The sequence below is a fragment of the Macaca fascicularis genome, chromosome 14 (assembly GCF_037993035.2).
Source record: "Macaca fascicularis isolate 582-1 chromosome 14, T2T-MFA8v1.1".
NCBI classification, from domain to species: domain Eukaryota; kingdom Metazoa; phylum Chordata; class Mammalia; order Primates; family Cercopithecidae; genus Macaca; species Macaca fascicularis.
In genome coordinates this window covers 29,270,846-29,287,648 of record NC_088388.1, presented here as the reverse complement: position 1 = coordinate 29,287,648, position 16,803 = coordinate 29,270,846, and the positions used below count along the sequence as shown (strand labels likewise).

General features: G+C 44.0%; 1 protein-coding gene across 5 annotated transcripts in view; it reads left to right on the top strand.

Annotated features, from left to right (window-relative positions):
* The first annotated feature begins 4,795 nt into the window (after positions 1-4,795).
* Positions 4,796-16,803, top strand: part of PRR5L (proline rich 5 like) — a 176,879-nt gene continuing 164,871 nt past the window's right edge. For 3 of the 5 annotated variants that reach the window (XM_074013944.1, XM_074013950.1, XM_045370423.3), the window contains exon 1: positions 4,881-5,033. The gene's annotated coding sequence lies outside the window, so the exon portion shown is untranslated. Of the gene's footprint in view, positions 5,034-16,803 lie in introns of all 5 variants that reach the window. The other 2 variants (XM_074013954.1, XM_045370425.3) reach the window with 1 other exon arrangement.

The window sequence follows — 16,803 nt, the reverse complement described above, 5'->3', positions numbered from 1 at the left end:
TTGTTGTTTTAAGCTATGAAGCTTTGAAGTAATTTATTACACAGCAATGGTAACTAATGCATGGTGGCAGCAAAGCATAGGGGTTTTAGAATTCAACTTGTTGGCATCCCAATTCTATGCATTATTAACTTTTCCATGTACAAATTCTTGAACTTCTCTGGGCCTCAGTTTCCACCTTTGTAAGATGGTGTTCATCACACCCATCTAGTTCAGAGAGCAGAGCTGAGTGACAGGAGATGCTTGAGTGGGAGGATTCCCAGCTCTCCTTGCTCCTGTGGGCAGGTGTGATATGAATGGCACCATGTCATCCTGTTTTGGTAGGGCTGCCTGGATTGCCAATGCCATGTTGCATGTAAAGGTTCGTCTGTGGTCTGCAGAATGTCCAGCAGTTTCTAAACCATAAACATTTTCCTCGGTAGGAACAGAACAGAATGTCAGAGTTCATTTCTATGATTCGGTTCCATTGACTGTTTTTCATTAGGCCAAATCTGACTTCTTTCCAATTCTGAGTATAGGAATCAGTGCTGACTTTCATTTATTTAATAAACTTGTTATGTGCCCGACTCTGTTCTAAGCCCTTACACTTACTGATTTACTTCCCATTCCTATCCTATGATATTATATATATACACACATATATACACATATATGTATGTACATATACATATATAAGCACACACACCCTGTATTATTTCCATTTTACATATGGAGAAACAGACATAGGCAGGTTGAGTAGTCTGAGGTCACACAGCTAAGTAGTGGCAAAGTCCAGATTCAAATATGGGCAGTCTGGCTCCAGATTCTGCACTGTTAACCATCAAGCTGTACATGCCTCCTTGTTGTCCCACAGCTGTACATTCATGTTTCTTCTCTTTGCATGTCTGGCTACCTTCCTCAGGCAGCAAGAACAATCTAAGAGTATTCCTGGGCAATCAGTCTGGTGGTGGTGAGAGACAATATAATGAGTGAGTGGAAGGGCTACCTTGGGCTTTGGAAAAAGACCTAGGTTCAGTTTCTGACCTCTGTGTACTGTTAGCAAATTACTTTCGCTCTTGGAACCTCAGTTTCATCATCCGTAAAATGGGAAGAATAATAAAAATACCTTTTGACCATTAGGGGGAGCTCAAGGATGACTTATACCCCAAAAAGGGGAAGGATTGCTTATGTGGATTCTCAGTTCTAGTCATTGGCAACACTAAAGGGCAGAGCTTTCCTGTGTTGTGGGCAAGGGTTTGCATGACGGGGACTGGCCATCCCAATTTTCCCAGGGATGAGGGATTTCCTGGGATGCAGGACTTTCAGGGCTAGTGCTGGGACAGTTCTGGACAAACCAGGCCAGTAAGTCACCCAAGTTGGAGCCCTGAGCCTTGGGGGAAACCAGCCTTTTGGAACACTTGCCCTGATTTCTCCAGTGGGGCAGATATGAAGAGAGGGATATGGACACATAATTTATTAGTAGAAAATGATTAAGGGCAGCAATCTCAGTATTGAGGGTTTTTTTTTTATCATAGCTTTATTGAGATAGAAATAACATTCACGTACCATACAACTTATCCATTTAAAGTGTACAATTCGATGGATTTTAGTATACTCACAGAGTTGTCCAACTATTACCACAATTAATTTTAGGACATGTTCATCATCCCCGAAAGAAACAGCATATCCTTAGCTATCGACGCTTGCCTCTGCCCCCGGTTCTCTCCATCACACCCAGCCCTAGGCAATCACTAATCTACTTTCTGTCTCTATGGTTTTGCCTTCTGGACATTTCCTGTGAGTTGAATTATATGATATATGGTCTTTTGTACTAGTTTCCTCTACTTAGCATGAGAGGAGAAACTTCTTCAAGGTTCATTCATATTGTAGCCTGTATCAGTACTTCATTCGTTTTTTGCTGAATAATATTTTTTTGTATAGATATACCATAGTTCATTCATTCATCAGTTGTAGACATTTGGGTTGTTTCTACTTCTTAGCTGTTGTGAGTAATGCTGCCATGAGCAATCATGTACAAAGTTTTTGTGTGGACATATGTTTCATTTCTCTTGGAGTATATACCAAAGAGTGGAATAGTGGAGTTTATGGGCCATATGATTACTCTGTGTTTAACCTTTTGAGGAAGTACAAGACCACTTTCCAAAGTGACTGCACCATTTTACAGTCCCCAGAAGCAATATATAAGGGTTTCAATTTCTTCACATCTATACCAACATTTGTTTAAAAAAAAAAGAGAGAGAGATGTGGGTCTCTGCTCTTTTTCCCAGGCTGGAGTACAGTGGTGTAATCATAGCTCACTGTAGCCTCAAGCTGCAGGGCTCAGTTGATCCTCCCACTTCATCCTCCTGACTAGCTGGAACTACAACCATGCACAACCATACCCAGCTAATTTTATTTTATTTTTTTAGAGACAAAAAATATGTTTTGTCTCTAAAACATATGTTTGCTATGTTGCTCAGGCTGGTCTCTAACTCTTGGCCTCAAACAGTCCTCCTGCCTCAGCCTTCTGAGTAGCTGGGATTACAGATGGGAGCCACTGCATCTGGCTCTGCCTTTTTGATTATAGCGATCCTAGTGGGTATGAAGTAGTATCTCATTGTGAGCGGTCTTGTTTTGAAGTTGCATTGGTATAGCAAACACATTTTATCACTGGCTCTGTCTTTTTGATTATAGCAATGTTAGTGGATATGAAGTGTTATCTCATTGTGAGCAGTCTTGTTTTGAAGTTGCATTTGCATAGCAAACACATTTTGTCACTTATACTACTTGGATTCATTTGAGGTAACTGGTGAAGGTTATGGGAGCTTAAATAAACTCCTATTCTCCCCTTTGGTTTTACTACTAAGTCCTGGCTGCCTTCTTTTTCAGAGGAATGCCTGCGGGAGGTGGATTAGGTCAAGGGTCCTGTAGTCCTTTAAGGAGAGTCCTTGCCACCCTCCCGTTATTTCCCTAGTTTCCCTTTTCCTCACCCTTGTGTCAGTCCAGAGATGAGGGTGGGTTGCAGGGTGAAAAGACTGATCAATCTTTTTAGCTTTATGCTCCCTACTGTAGGTCAAAGAGTGGCTTTGAAATGGCCCGATCAGCTCACCAGGCATCTTAGTCCATATGGGCTAATATAACAAAATACCACAAACGGGATGGCTTATCAACAACAGAAATGTGTTGCTTATAGTTCTGGAGGCTGGGAAGTCCAAGACCAAGACACTGGCAGATTCTGTGTTTGATAATGAGTTTCCTGGTTCATAGATGGTGTCTTCTCACTGTGTCCTCAAATGGTGGCAGTGAGGAAGGGAGCTCTCTTCTGCCTCTTTTATAAGGGCACTAATCCCATTCATGAGGGTTTCACACTCATGACCTAATCACCCCCCATAGATCCCACCTCCCACTACCATCACCTGGGGGTGAAGATTTCAACATCGAAATTTGTGGGGGATGCATACACTCAGACCATAGCACAAGTTGGGGACAAAAGCTTTGAGTGTCAGCAGGGTTGCACTGGCTTGGAAATGCTGTCTGTGTCCAGATCAGGCATTACAAACTGCATGACCTAGGGCTCATGTTGCATTAACAATGTTGTGTGTGGTCCACAATGTTTCAAAATTGGAAAACTTGACATAAAAATCCACTCTTCTGGCTTTTGTTTAAAAATTTGCCGGCCCAACCATGCTGTTTCCACCTTTCTGCGTTGCTGCAGTTGGCTGGGGCTGAGCCCTGGCTGCCCCCTGAAGACTGGTGTGAGCTTTCCAAATCTCCACAGTTCCCACCATACACTGTTGCATCACAATGGGCCATCTCCACACATTTGTCACCTGTCTCATACTTGAGAATATTTATTAGTGCCCAATTCCTTCAGGGACCTAACACGGTGAACTTAGGCCATAATAGGTAGCAGGGCTAAATACAGACACTTGGGATCCTGGTTTTCCAGCCATCTGCATACCATCTCCTGATGAGTGAGTGCAAGCAAGTTTCAGGGGTAATGTGGGCATCTAATTTGTGATTTATGGTTCTTGATCACTTTTATGGGCCAGCCCCTGTTCCTAAGAGTTTTGCGTATATTAATTCATTTAATCCTCATAGGAACCCAGTCATCCTAGTTTACAGATGGGAAAACTAACCCCCAGAGAAAACACTTACTCACAGTCCATGGGTAATAGTTGCAGAGCCAGAATTTGAAGTCAGGAGCAAGTGAGGTCATTTTGCAAGGTTGCTCATGACCTAGTGTCTTGTTCATTATGGGGATTCAGTGGGTGCAAGCTTTATAATATTCATCTAATCTTGCCAGCTGCTGCTAACGTGCTGCGTGGCTGGGGATTAGTCCCGGCCAGATGTCCCATAACAAAAGTTAGGAGTTGAAGAGTTGAAGTAGATGACATTTGTGTTTGGAGAAATGATATGTCTCATTCTTTTCAGCTCTAACTTGGGGTAAGTTTCTGAAAGCAGTAAGAGAAGAGGAGAGGGACATTTGTGATCTCTCATGTATAGAAGACTAGCAAATAGGCAGGTGGTCACACCTGAAGGCATGTCCCCTGACCCCTATTACATCATGCCATGGGCTGAATGTCCAAAATGCCTCTCCCAGCTCTGATTGACCTGGCTACTCTGATGAGTGAAGTCCACCAGGGAAGACATCGTGCCCTCATTTCTCATCCTCCTGTCCCCAGGAGTAACACAGAAGCAGTTAGTAACACAACAGCATTGTCCTCACACACACAGGCCTGCTTTGTTTCCCCACCACACAGAGCAGCGGCTGTAACAATGGCCCCGAATGACACTTTGCCCTCCTTTCTCCGATGTTGCACTTGTTTTTTTAGTCTGGAATTGGCTAAACAATGATTTCCTGCAGTGGGTATCAGCTTTTCATATTTTCTGCCTGCTTCTCTGTCAGTCTTCAGGCCCCAGGTGAGTGAGTGGCGAGCGGGCCCAGAGAGCTCTGGGCCCATTGGAACATTCCCTTTTCGGGAGGCTGGAAGGCCATGGTTCTTCACCTCTCCCCAGCAAGGTGGAACCTGCCCTGGAAGAAGAAACTGGATCAGGTAACACAAGAGAGACAATGAGAGGTTGGGGCTAGGGGGTGGGGCTGCAGGGGATGGCTGAGTATCCAGCCCAAGGAGGATGGGTTTCTGGCTTCAAGACATCCTATTTTCTTGAGAGCCACCATATGCTGTTAAATAAATAATGAAAAGCAACAGAGGTCAAGTTCAGCAGCCTCCCGATTAGGAAAATGCCCGCTGGCTGGCTGGCCCTGTTCAGGGCCTCTGATATCTCTGGGTGACCAGGGTCTTCATGGCCCATGTAGATTTATTGAGGTGACTGTTGCCTTAATAATAGCCGCTAGTACTAAGCTCTTTCTCTATGTACTGCATATGTATACCTATTACTGTATGTCTCTCACTGAATGATTAGTAATGATAGCAAACCCTTATGCAACGTGCCTCAGATTCTTGCTTCATTCAAACCCAGGCAGTCTGGTTCATCTGCGCCTTTCATCATCATGCCCCTTGTAAAGCTTTTTTTTTTTTTTTTTTTTTTTTTTTTTAAACAACGTTGTGCTAATAAACCAAGGTCATCACAAGATTTCATTTTGAGAGGCAATGATGTATAATGATAGCTATGTGTATTGTGAGTCCTTTGCCCTGTGCCAGGCAGCGTTCTAAGTGTTTTGCAGCTATTTCATCAGATGGATACTTTATGATCTCTATTTTATGGATGAGGAAATTGAAGTACAGAGAATTTAAGTCATTCACCCGGGGTCACACAGTTGTTAAATGGCAGAGCCTGGATTTGAACTCAGTTTTCTCTTAAGTATTGTGGGAATCTTAGTCCTGCCCAGCCCTGCTGGTCTGGAGTTAGTCTGCTTCTCTAGGTCATGGGGTATAGAGGATGACATTCAGTTTCTGGCTTCATAGAACATCTGCACCCAAGTTGAAAGCTTAAGGATTTTTTTTGTTTGTTTGTTTTAAATGATTTTTCTATTGGCATCAGCTAGTCTTGCTTGAAGAAGATGGAATTGCTCAATGATGACAGTGAAGGAATTTGAAAGGATAAGAATTGCTCAATGAGTGGTATCTCTTTTTTGGCCAGAGACCAGGCTAAGTTGCCTCATGTGTAGAAGAACATACGTGAAATATACAGGACTCATGGTATATTATGAAAGCAAACTTTATTTTTGCCTATCATTGTTCCTAATTTTTTTCAGTGGGTCCTCACTCTTCCCTTGCCCTGGGATGAAAATTAAAGCAGGTCCACAACTCTTCTGGGCCCCCTTCAGGAATCAAAAGTTCTTAAGTCACTTTTAGTTCCAGCACAGCCTCATTCAGCAATTGGGATGTCCAGTCCCAGGGAATCAGCCAGATCTTCGAATTTGATTCCTAGTGGAGACTTCTCTCCCTTCTCTAGTGGGGCCTGCAGCTTGGAAAGGGGATCTATGGATGGCTTCTCATTTCCCACATTAAGTTTCCATCCTTCTCTCCTCTGGCTTACTGAGGATTCTGACTCCTGGCAGGGTGAAGGGAGAAGAGAGGAGGCAGGAAAGGAGCTGGAAGTCCTTACTTGGTTAATGCTATGACAAGCTGGCATTTCACTGGCAGGTTCTGGTGGGTGTGTAAACCTAGTTCTTTCTCTCTTGGCACAGTCTTGTGGATAGTTCAGAGAGCGCCATTATTTCTCATCTTTGGGGATCTCTGAGTTGCTGGTCCCTTGAAGCTGGTTACCTAATAAGACTCCTTCTTAGTTCCCTGGCATCTAAGCAGTGCCATATTAGTTTGCTGGGGCTGCCATGACAAAATATCACAGACTGAGTGGCTTAAACCAGCAGTCCCCAGTTTTTTTGGTATCAGAGACCAGTTTTGTAAAAGACACTTTTTTCCACAGACCAAGGTGGGGTGGTTTCAGGATGATTCAAGCGCATTACATTTATTGAGAACCTTATTTCTATTATTATTACATTATAATATATAATGAAATAATTATACAGTTCACCACAGTGTAGAATCAGTGGGAGCCCTGAGCTTGTTTTCCTGCACTAGACAGTCCCCTATGGGGGTGATGGGAGACAATGACAGATCATCAGGCATTAGATTCTCATAAGGAGCATGCAACCTAGATCCCTCACATGCGCAGTTCACAATAGGGTTCGTGCTCCTATGAGAATCTAATGCTGCTGCTGATCTAACAGGAGGCGGAGCTCAGGTGGTCATGTGAATGATTGGGAGCAGCTGTAAATATGGATGAAGCTTCGCTCTCTCTCTCTCCCTGCTGTGTGGCCTGGTTCCTAAAAGGCCACAGACCAGTACTTGTCCATGGCCTGGGAGTTGCGGGCCCCTGGCTTAAACAACAGAACTTAATTTTCTCACAGATCTAGAGGCTAAAAGTCCAAGATCAAGGTGTTGGCAGGTTTGTTTTCTCCTGAGGTCTCTGTCCTTGGCTTGTGGAAGGCACTTTCTCACTGCGTTCTCACGTGGTCTTTCCTCTTGGCATGTCCAAATGTCCTCTTCTTGTAAGGACACAGTCAGAGTGGATTAAAGCCTACCCTAAGGGCCTCATTTTAACTTAACCACATTTTTTAAAGGTCCTGCTTTCAAATACAGTCACATTCTGAGGTCCTGGGGGTTAGGGCTGCATCATAGAAATTTTGGGAGGATAGTTCAGGCCACAACAAGTGCTGTCAGCTTTTTTCTGAAGGTAAATTTCCATTCCTCCTGGTGGTCCCTGTCAGAAGGACCTACACATCCCACAGGTTGGCCACGGTACGTCTCTGGTTTATGGAAAATACTCAAGTTCCATTATCCCAGGGAATCCAGAGCTACCACGTTCTTCTCACTCCAGCTGATCACTCCATGTCTCTTGTATTTTGGGATTCATGGACATGATTCAGACATCAGCCCTCAGTGACAGTCAACCTCCAGGGACCAGCGTCTTGGAGGCCACTGTTGGAGGGTGGGTAGCAGACAATTGGGACTTGGAGTGCACCTATTGCTGTCTCCAAAATTCATCCTCTATGCCACCAACTGTTCTCCTCACCCAACCTTCTTTGTGGGCTGGAGGTGGTCAGGTAAGAGGGAAACCAGCTTCATGCCACTTATTTTGTCATCCCTGCTTGATGGCCTCGGTGTCACAGCTCACTTTGAAACATGTCTTTTGTCCTTGGCATTACCCGAACTGAGACCATAGTCATTTTTACATCCCACTACACAAACAACATCTCATTTAGTTTTCATAAAGAACCCTAGGAGTACTTCTACATGTGGAAGAGGAATCTGGAGCTCAGAAAGGTTAACAAATTCACCCAAAAGAGATTATTCAGTGAGTGCAGGGAGGGGAGTAGAGATTCAAGCTTTAGCCCACTTCATTATTTACTTCTCTGGGCCTTCATCATCTAGGCTTCTTAGAGCTTTTACCTACTGGAGTAGTTTGGTCCGTGCTGGTAAAACGTTTTCTTCTCAGCAGAAAGCTATAAAGGTAAAAAACAAAACAAAACAAAAAAAACCACCACACTTCATCTCCTCTTGCACCACTTGTGATGCAGGGGCTGGCAACAGGAGGACAGGCGTATCAGGAGCTTTCTTGGGTATGTTGTGAGATGACCTCTATGTAACCAGGAAAGTTCTTTGACTGCTTGAAAGTCCTCCATTCCTGCCCCAGTATAATTTAATCAGCAGAATAATGAAGTTCAAGTGAAATATCTTTTTTTTTTTTTGTAGAAATGCATAAAGGCAATTCTGTTAGTCTGTTTTGTGTTGCTGTAAAGGAATACCTGAGACTGGGTAATTTTTAAAGGAAAGAGGTTTATTAGGCTCACGTTTCTGCAGGCTGTACAAGCATGGCACTTGCATCTGCTCAGCTTTTGATGTGGCCTCAGGGAGCTTTTACTCATGGCGGAAGGTGAGTGGGGAGCATGTCACACGGCAAGAAAGGGTGCAAGACAGTGCCAGGCTCTTTTTAAACAACCAGCTCTCTTGTGAACTTACAGAGTAAGAACTCACTCCATTATCATCAGGGCAGCAACAAGTCATTCAGGAAGGATCTGCCCCCATGACCCAAACGTGTCCCACTAGACCCCACCTCCAACGCTGGCATTCGCATTTCAACATGAGATTTGGAGGATACAAACATTCAAACTGTATCAGCAATATTGCATTCTGAGAATTTTATTCAAGGCAGAAGGGGCCATATCATCTCACCTTCTAGCTCCCAGGAGGTACTTTACTTAAAGAGGATTTCCAAATATAAAGCTATTAAAAAAAAAAAAAAAAAAAAAAACCCTCTTTTTTGTTTAGATTTTTATTTATTTTTTCACAAATAAAAAAACCCAAGCCTGTTGTTGCCCATTCTTCCTTAGGAAAGGGAAAGCTACATATGGGCCTGGCAGTGGTTCAGAGGCTGCCTGCCAAGGCTGTGTCAGGTTCATCTGGCAGCCGCACAGAGCTGGGCTGGGTTGGGCTGGGCTGAAGTTGGGGCCTAGGGCACAGGCCTGGGATGGGCTGGAGCTGCAGCTGCCTCTATCCAGGGAGGAAGGGGAGGATGATATTTTCTGTTCACCCACTCAGCAGTTATTTAACGAACATTTATTGTGCCCAAGGCTTTTGTGGGCTCTCTGCCAGGAAAGGGCAGGTCATTGAATGGGCCCTGGGAAAAATGATGTCTGAGCTTCTCTCTAGTTCTCAGAGGAAGGTAAAGCACTGGAGGCGGGTGGTTCAGGGAGAGGGCGCAGAGGCATGGAAAAGCATGGTGTGCTTGGAGACCTATGGATGTTTTTGAGATGCTCAAGCACAGGCCAGGGGTCAAGGGAGGGCAGGGGTCAGAAGAGGGAGGAGGAAGAAGGTGGAAGAGCTGCTGGATTGGAACTTGGTGGGCAGGCTGGGCCCTGGGAGGGCCACAGAAGGGTTTGAAGCAGAGTTGTGACCAGAGTGGGTTTGTCTTTTAAAGGGAACTCTGATGCAGGACGGGGACACACTTGAGCATCAGAGGTGTCAAGGCTCAGGGAGAGGGGTGAGGGAAGATGAAGGGCAGAACCGAAGCCCTGGGAGGGGTTAAGCTGGAGAGAGTGGCAGCCACCTAAGGGAGGGGTCAGTCTAGAATGTCTTTCAGGTTTCCGACTCGAACCACAGAAGGGATGCTATGCCATGATGAGTCAGTGTGTGTGTAGGGGCCAAGGACCCTCCCCAGCTGGAGGAAGTGGGGCGTGGCGGGGGGTTGGAAGGTTGTCCTTTCTTTCAATAAATATACGGAGGGGCTACCCTGAGCTGCATGCTGGGAGAGGAGAGCAGAGGGGACACCTTCCGTTCCTCACAGAGCCCTTGGGCCAATGAAGGAGCAATTAAATGCAATGGAGCAGGAAGACCCTAAGAGGGAATTGAAAAATGACTGGGAAAATTTGAATGTAGACCAAGCATTCAGTGATATTAGAGAATTATTAATTTTTTTTTTTTTTTTTTTTGAGACGGAGTCTTGCTCTGTCATCCAGGCTGGAGTGCAGTGGCCAGATCTCAGCTCACTGCAAGCTCCGCCTCCCGGGTTTACGCCGTTCTCCTGCCTCAGCCTCCCGAGTAGTTGGGACTACAGGCGCCCGCCACCTCGCCCGGCTAGTTTTTTTGTATTTTTTAGTAGAGATGGGGTTTCACCGTGTTAGCCGGGATCGTCTCTCGATCTCCTGGCCTCGTGATCCGCCCGTCTCGGCCTCCCAAAGTGCTGGGATTACAGGCTTGAGCCACCGCGCCCAGCCGAGAATTATTAATTTTTTAAGGTGTGATGGAAGTATTATGTTTTAGGTGGGAGAATACCCCCTCATCTTTTTTTCTTTTGGGGAGATACAAGCTGGAATATTTAGGAGTGAAATGTCATGTCTGTAATTTACTAGGAAACAAAATAAATACATACACAGAGAGAGAAGGAGAGACAGAAAGAGAGAGAATGAGCAAAGATGGTGAAACGTTACCAGTGGTTGAGAGTGTACTGTACTCTGCTTTTGGCTTTTCTGTGTGAAATATTTTGTAGTAAAAACTGGAAGATACAAAGTAGCAAGCGCATTGATGGGAGGTAAGGGTACCATAGGAACACAATGAAGGGCCCCTAATCAGAATTCGATGCATGAGGGATGCTTCTAAAGAAAACAGCACCTAAGACCTGAGGACGAATGATCCTTGAAGTGGGGATGGGGAAGAATTTTGGGGAGAATGTACGAGGCAGAGAGGGAACAGCCTGTGTGTAGGCCTGCTGACCTGTCTTGCTAGAGGAACAAAAAGGCATTTAACGTGAGTGCCAAATGTGAAGCAGAGTCACTAAGAGATGGGAAGAGAAAGGTAGGCAGGTCCTACAGAGTCTTATAAGGAGTATGGGGGAGTTTGGACTTTGTCCCAATGACAGCATAACTAGGGGACTGCATTTCAGAAAGATGCTGGCTCAGCCGGGTGCGGTGGCTCAGGCCTGTAATCCTAGCACTGTGGGAGGCTGAGGCAGGCAGATCACTTGAGCTCAGGAGTTCGAGACCAGCCTGGGCAACATGGCAAAAACCCATCTCTACTAAACACAAAAAATTAGCTGGGCATGGTGGTGGGCACCTGTAATCCCAGCTACTCAGGAGGCTGAGGCACAATAATTGCTTGAACCTGGGAGGTGGAGGTTGCAGTGCACTGCACTCCAGCCTGGGCAACAGAGCAAGACTCTGTCTCAAAATAAAAATGAAAATAAGAAAGAAAGATGCTGGCTCATGTGTGTGCACCTGCTAGGATCTGGCAGCCCCTGTTTTAAGCACTTCATCTATATGAGTTTGCCTAATCCTCACTGTGCCTTTATCAAGTATGTGCAGATTAGCACCCCTATTTAAGAGAGAAGCCAGCCAAGGCACAGAAGAGTGAAGTCACTTGCTCAACATCACATATCTGGAGGAGTCAGGATTCGAGGCCAGTCATCCTGGCTCCAGAGCCCACGCTGCCCTAATGACAAGGCAACATTGCCTCTCGAGTTTAGTCTCTCTCTGTGTGGAGAAGGAAGTGGAGGGAAGTAGGACTCTTCCTCAAGACAGGAAGACAGCTTCGGAAGCAACCATACACATCCAGACTCAAGGTGATGGTGACTTGAACTAAAACAATGACAGTGGTGATGGAGAGAAATAGATGTAATAGAAAGTTACTTTGGAGTGAAATCAATAGGACTGGGTGCTTGAAGAGTTGTGTCAGGGGAAGTCAAAGACAATGCCCAATCATACCCCACTGAACACCTAACTCTGTGCCTTCTTGCCATGAGAAAAGGGCTAGAGTAAGAGAATGTGGAGATACCTTGCTCGTAAAAAAAAATCGAGAAGACGTTATCAGACCCATAACATCCCCTTCAGCTGTGAGGAGCAGCCTGTTGTCCACCCAACCTACATATCTCTTTCCTGGCTTCCGCTAATCCTTATTTTTGGTGCAACTTGCCATTTTCACTGTTTGAATTTTGTAATCTGCACCTGTTGTAAAATATAGATCCTTCCTTTATCCTGACTTGACTGGCAAAACAGAGTCAAACCACAGCTCCTGGTCCCTTCCCTAATTGTCTCTCAAGTCCCTAAACTGCCATTAGCCTTGAGTGATGTGACATATGCACCTGCCTGTGTCTCACAAGAAGCCCTTGATCCTTGGGCCTCTTCAGAGGGCTTAACCGCAATGAAAAATTAAACAAATATTGAAAAAACAATAGAACGAACAACACATGGTCATGTCCCTCTAATACTTATTGATTTTTAAGATCTTCTCAGGCGTGAAAACAAGATTCACTGCTAGCATCCCAACATTGGATTCCTGTTAACTGGAAGAGTAGCTTATTGATCAGGGTGGGATGTCCAGCAGGGCAGGAGCAGGCCTGTGTCTGCTCCACCAGCTAATCACCCCCAATTCAACCCTAAGAGGTGGAGCTCAGCTGGGTGAGAGCTACACTCACTTGAAATGAGGGACATTGTGGCCCAGGAGGGTCCTCATAGCATCCTCAGAAGAGACTGAGGCCATTCCTCAGTCATATACCAACTCTCTGGGGACCTCATCTTTTTCTTGCTAAAGGCCTCAAGAATTCCTCATTATTTTTTTCTGTGTCAAAAATAATATAACTACTACATGAATTCATGTATAGAGGACATGGGTCTGCAGAATAAAATGAGTTCATCTACATATATTCCTGCCTTCCATTCCTCTGTCTCAAGGAATTGTTCATTTAACAACAGATTCAGCTGTTATTCTGTGCTGTTGCTTGAAGGTTGGCAATACAGCCATTCACCATACGCCAAATGACAAAAATCCCTGCTCTCATGGAGCTTTTGTTTTAGGGGATGTTGTCAACAGTTTGGTGAGGAGCCTTCCAATCCATATATGTATTAACACAAACAGGTTTGTGCTGTACATATGATTCTGTGGCTGGGTTTTTTCCCTAACAATATGTCTTGGAGCTCATTCCGTGTCAGCATGAATGATCCTTCCTCATTCTTTGATAGTTGCATAACGGTTCTCTGCAGGGATAAACCCCTGCTAGTAAACATACAGTTCTAATTTTTCTTTTCACAAATAGCGTTACAGCGAACTTCCTTCTGCATGTACTGTTGTACACCCACAATTTTGGACACTTACTAAGTCATGATATATAAATTAACCTCTCTGTGCCTCAGTTTCCTCATCTGTACATTGAAAGTAATGATAATAATCTCCCTCTAGCCATCAGAGAAGAGCAAATGAAAACCATGATGAGGCGCACTTTACACTCACTGGGATGGATATAATTTTTAAAAATAGATAACAAGTGTGGGTGAAGACATGGAGAAATTGGAACCCTCATGCGCTGCTGGTGGGAATATAAAATGATGCAGCTGCTTTGTAAACAGTCTGGGCGTTCCCCAAAAGGTTAACACAGAGTTACAATTTAACCCAGCAGTTCCACTCATAGGTATATACTCAAGAGAAATAAAAACACATGTTGCCACAAAAGTTCATTTAGAAATGTTCAGAGCAGCATTATTCATAATAGCCAAAAGGTGGAAACAACACAACTGTTCATCAACTAATGAAGAGAGAAACAAAATTTGGCATATTCACACACAGGAATATTATTTCACATTAAAAAGATATGAAGTACTGATACAGGATCCAACATGGATGACCTTTGAAACGTTATGCTAAGTGCAAGAAGCCAGTCATAAAAAGCTACATATTACATGATTCCATTTATATGAAATGTCCAGAATCGCCAAATGTATAATGACGGAAAGTAGATAAGTGGTTTTTAGGGGCTGGGGGTGAGTGGGAAGGGAGGAAATGGAGAGTGACTGTTAATGGGTATGAAGTTTCCTTTCTGGGGTGATAAAAACGTTCTAAAATTTGCTGTGGTGATGGTTGCACCTATCTGTGAATATACTAAAAGCCATTGAATTGTATATTTTAAATGGTTGAATTGTATGGTAGGTTCTATGGTCTGAATGTTTACGTCCCCCTGAAATTCATCTACTGAAACCTAATTACTAATGTGATGATGTTTTGGAGGTGATTAGATCATAAGGGTGGGGCCCTCCTGAATGAGATTATTGCCATTACTTAGAAGGCTAGAGAGAGACCCCTCACCCCTTCCACCGTGAGGACACAGCAAGAAAGTACCATCTATAAACCAGAAAGTGGGCCCTCAATAGACAGTGAATCTGCCAGTGCTTTGATCTAAGACTTCCCAGCCTCCAAAACTGTAAGAAACAAATTTCTGTTGTTGATAAGCCATTCAGTTTATGGCATTTTGTTATAGCAGTTTAAATGGACTAAGTTAGTATATGAATTATATTTCAATAAAGCTGTTATTAAATAAAGTAAGATTGCTGTGAGGACTGACTGAATTACATAAGGTGTGTAGAAAGGTGCTGGCACTTTGTCTTTTTGGGCGTAGCTTATGTCACTTAGCCAGGAATCTCCTTGCAAAGGACAGGATCTCATTCTTTTTTATGGCTGAATAGTACTCCATTATGTATATGTACCATTTTTATTATTATTATACTTTAAATTCTAGGGTACATGTGCACAATGTGCAGGTTTGATACATAGGTATACATGAGCCATGTTGGTTTGCTGCCCCCATCAACTCATCATTTACATTAGGTATTTCTCCTAATGCTATCCCTCCCCTAACCCCCCACCCCACAACAGGCCCTGGTGTGTGATGTTCCCTGCCCTGTGTCCAAGTGATCTCATTGTTCAGTTCCCACCTATGAGTAAGAACATGCAGTGTTTGGTTTTCTGTCCTTGTGATAGTTTGCTGAGCATGATGGTTTCCAGCTTCATCCATGTCCCTGCAAAGGACATGAACTCATCCTTTTTTATAGCTGCATAGTATTCCATGGTGTATATATGCCACATTTTCTTAATCCAGTCTATCATTGATGGACATTTAGGTTGGTCCCAAGTCTTTGCTTTGTGAGCAGTGGGTGCTGGCACTTTGAATCTATGTACCTACTACCTTCGTTATTGCTTCCAGGGGATGGATTTCTAGAAACAGAATTGCTGAGCAAAAGGGGAGGTGCATTATTATTATTTTTTAATCATCTTGCAAAGTTGCCTTCTAATAAAGGCTTTACCAATGCACCCTCCAAGAAGCAGTGCATGAGGATACCAGTTTTTTTCTCTTTCCGTTTCCTTTACAAAGCAACCACCACCATAAAAGTCTGAAAGAATATACACAAGTGTTCACAGTGATTTCACTGGGTGATGGGATCAGGTGTGCACTTCCTTTTCCTGTATTGCTTATCTCTATTTTCTCATAGTGCTAAAAAAAAGAACATAGAATAGTTGTATAATATTTAAAAAATAAAAGCACCCCCCACATCTCTTCTTGAGGCTCCTACCCACTCACAGGGTTGGTAGTCATGACTACAGAAGACCCTTATTGCCACACCCTAAAAAGGACAGGAGCCCTTCCCATTGTGACAGTTTTTCTGGTAAATTTCTAGAAGAAACAGCCAGGGGGCGACAAACCTAAACATGAAGGAGGTGCGGAAACTGCAGTTACTTTCCCAGACCTGTACTTTCTTGCTAGAAGGCACCAAAAATCCCTGTAATAAAAATCATACTGTGAGATATTCCCCCCTTACCAGCTACTAGACACAACAAGTTTGCAAGTGCTTCATATGCCTTGTCATTCACTTCTCACAATTCTATGACAGAGGTACTGGCGCAAAAATGAAGTTAAGGAAATTAAGCGGCTTACTCAAAGGCAGACTGCTAGGAAGTGGCAGAGGTAGATACTGTTAAGACGCCTTCAACTTCAAGTCGAGAGTATCAACAAGGATATTTTATTATCTCATTTAAAAGTGAGGACATAGGGCAAGCTTCAGGGAAGGTTGATTTGGCAGCTCAGCAATGTCCTCAGGGTGCCTCTTCTTTCCAGTCTGCCATCTTCCTGTTGCTTACACCCTCAGGCAGAAATAGGGCACTAGCAGTGACATGTGGAATAGCAGAAGACCAAGCCAATGCACCCTCCCAGAAGTAGTGCATGAGGATACCAGTTTTTCCTCTTTCATTTCCTTCTCGAGGCAGCCACCAACAAAAAAAAAGTCTGAAAGAATACGCACAAGTGTTCACAGTGATTTCTTTGGGCGATGGGATCAGGTGTGAACTTCCTCTTCCTTTTCTTGTATTGCTTATCTCTATTTTCTCACAGTGCTAGAAAAGAACATGTAACAATTGTGTAATGTTTAAAAAATAAAAGTACCCCCCACATTTCCCTTTGCTACGTCCAGGGGAAGAAGAGAGGGACAGTTTCTTCCTAGGGTTTTCTCCTTGGAGTGAGGAAACATTTTCCTGAAATCCCTTT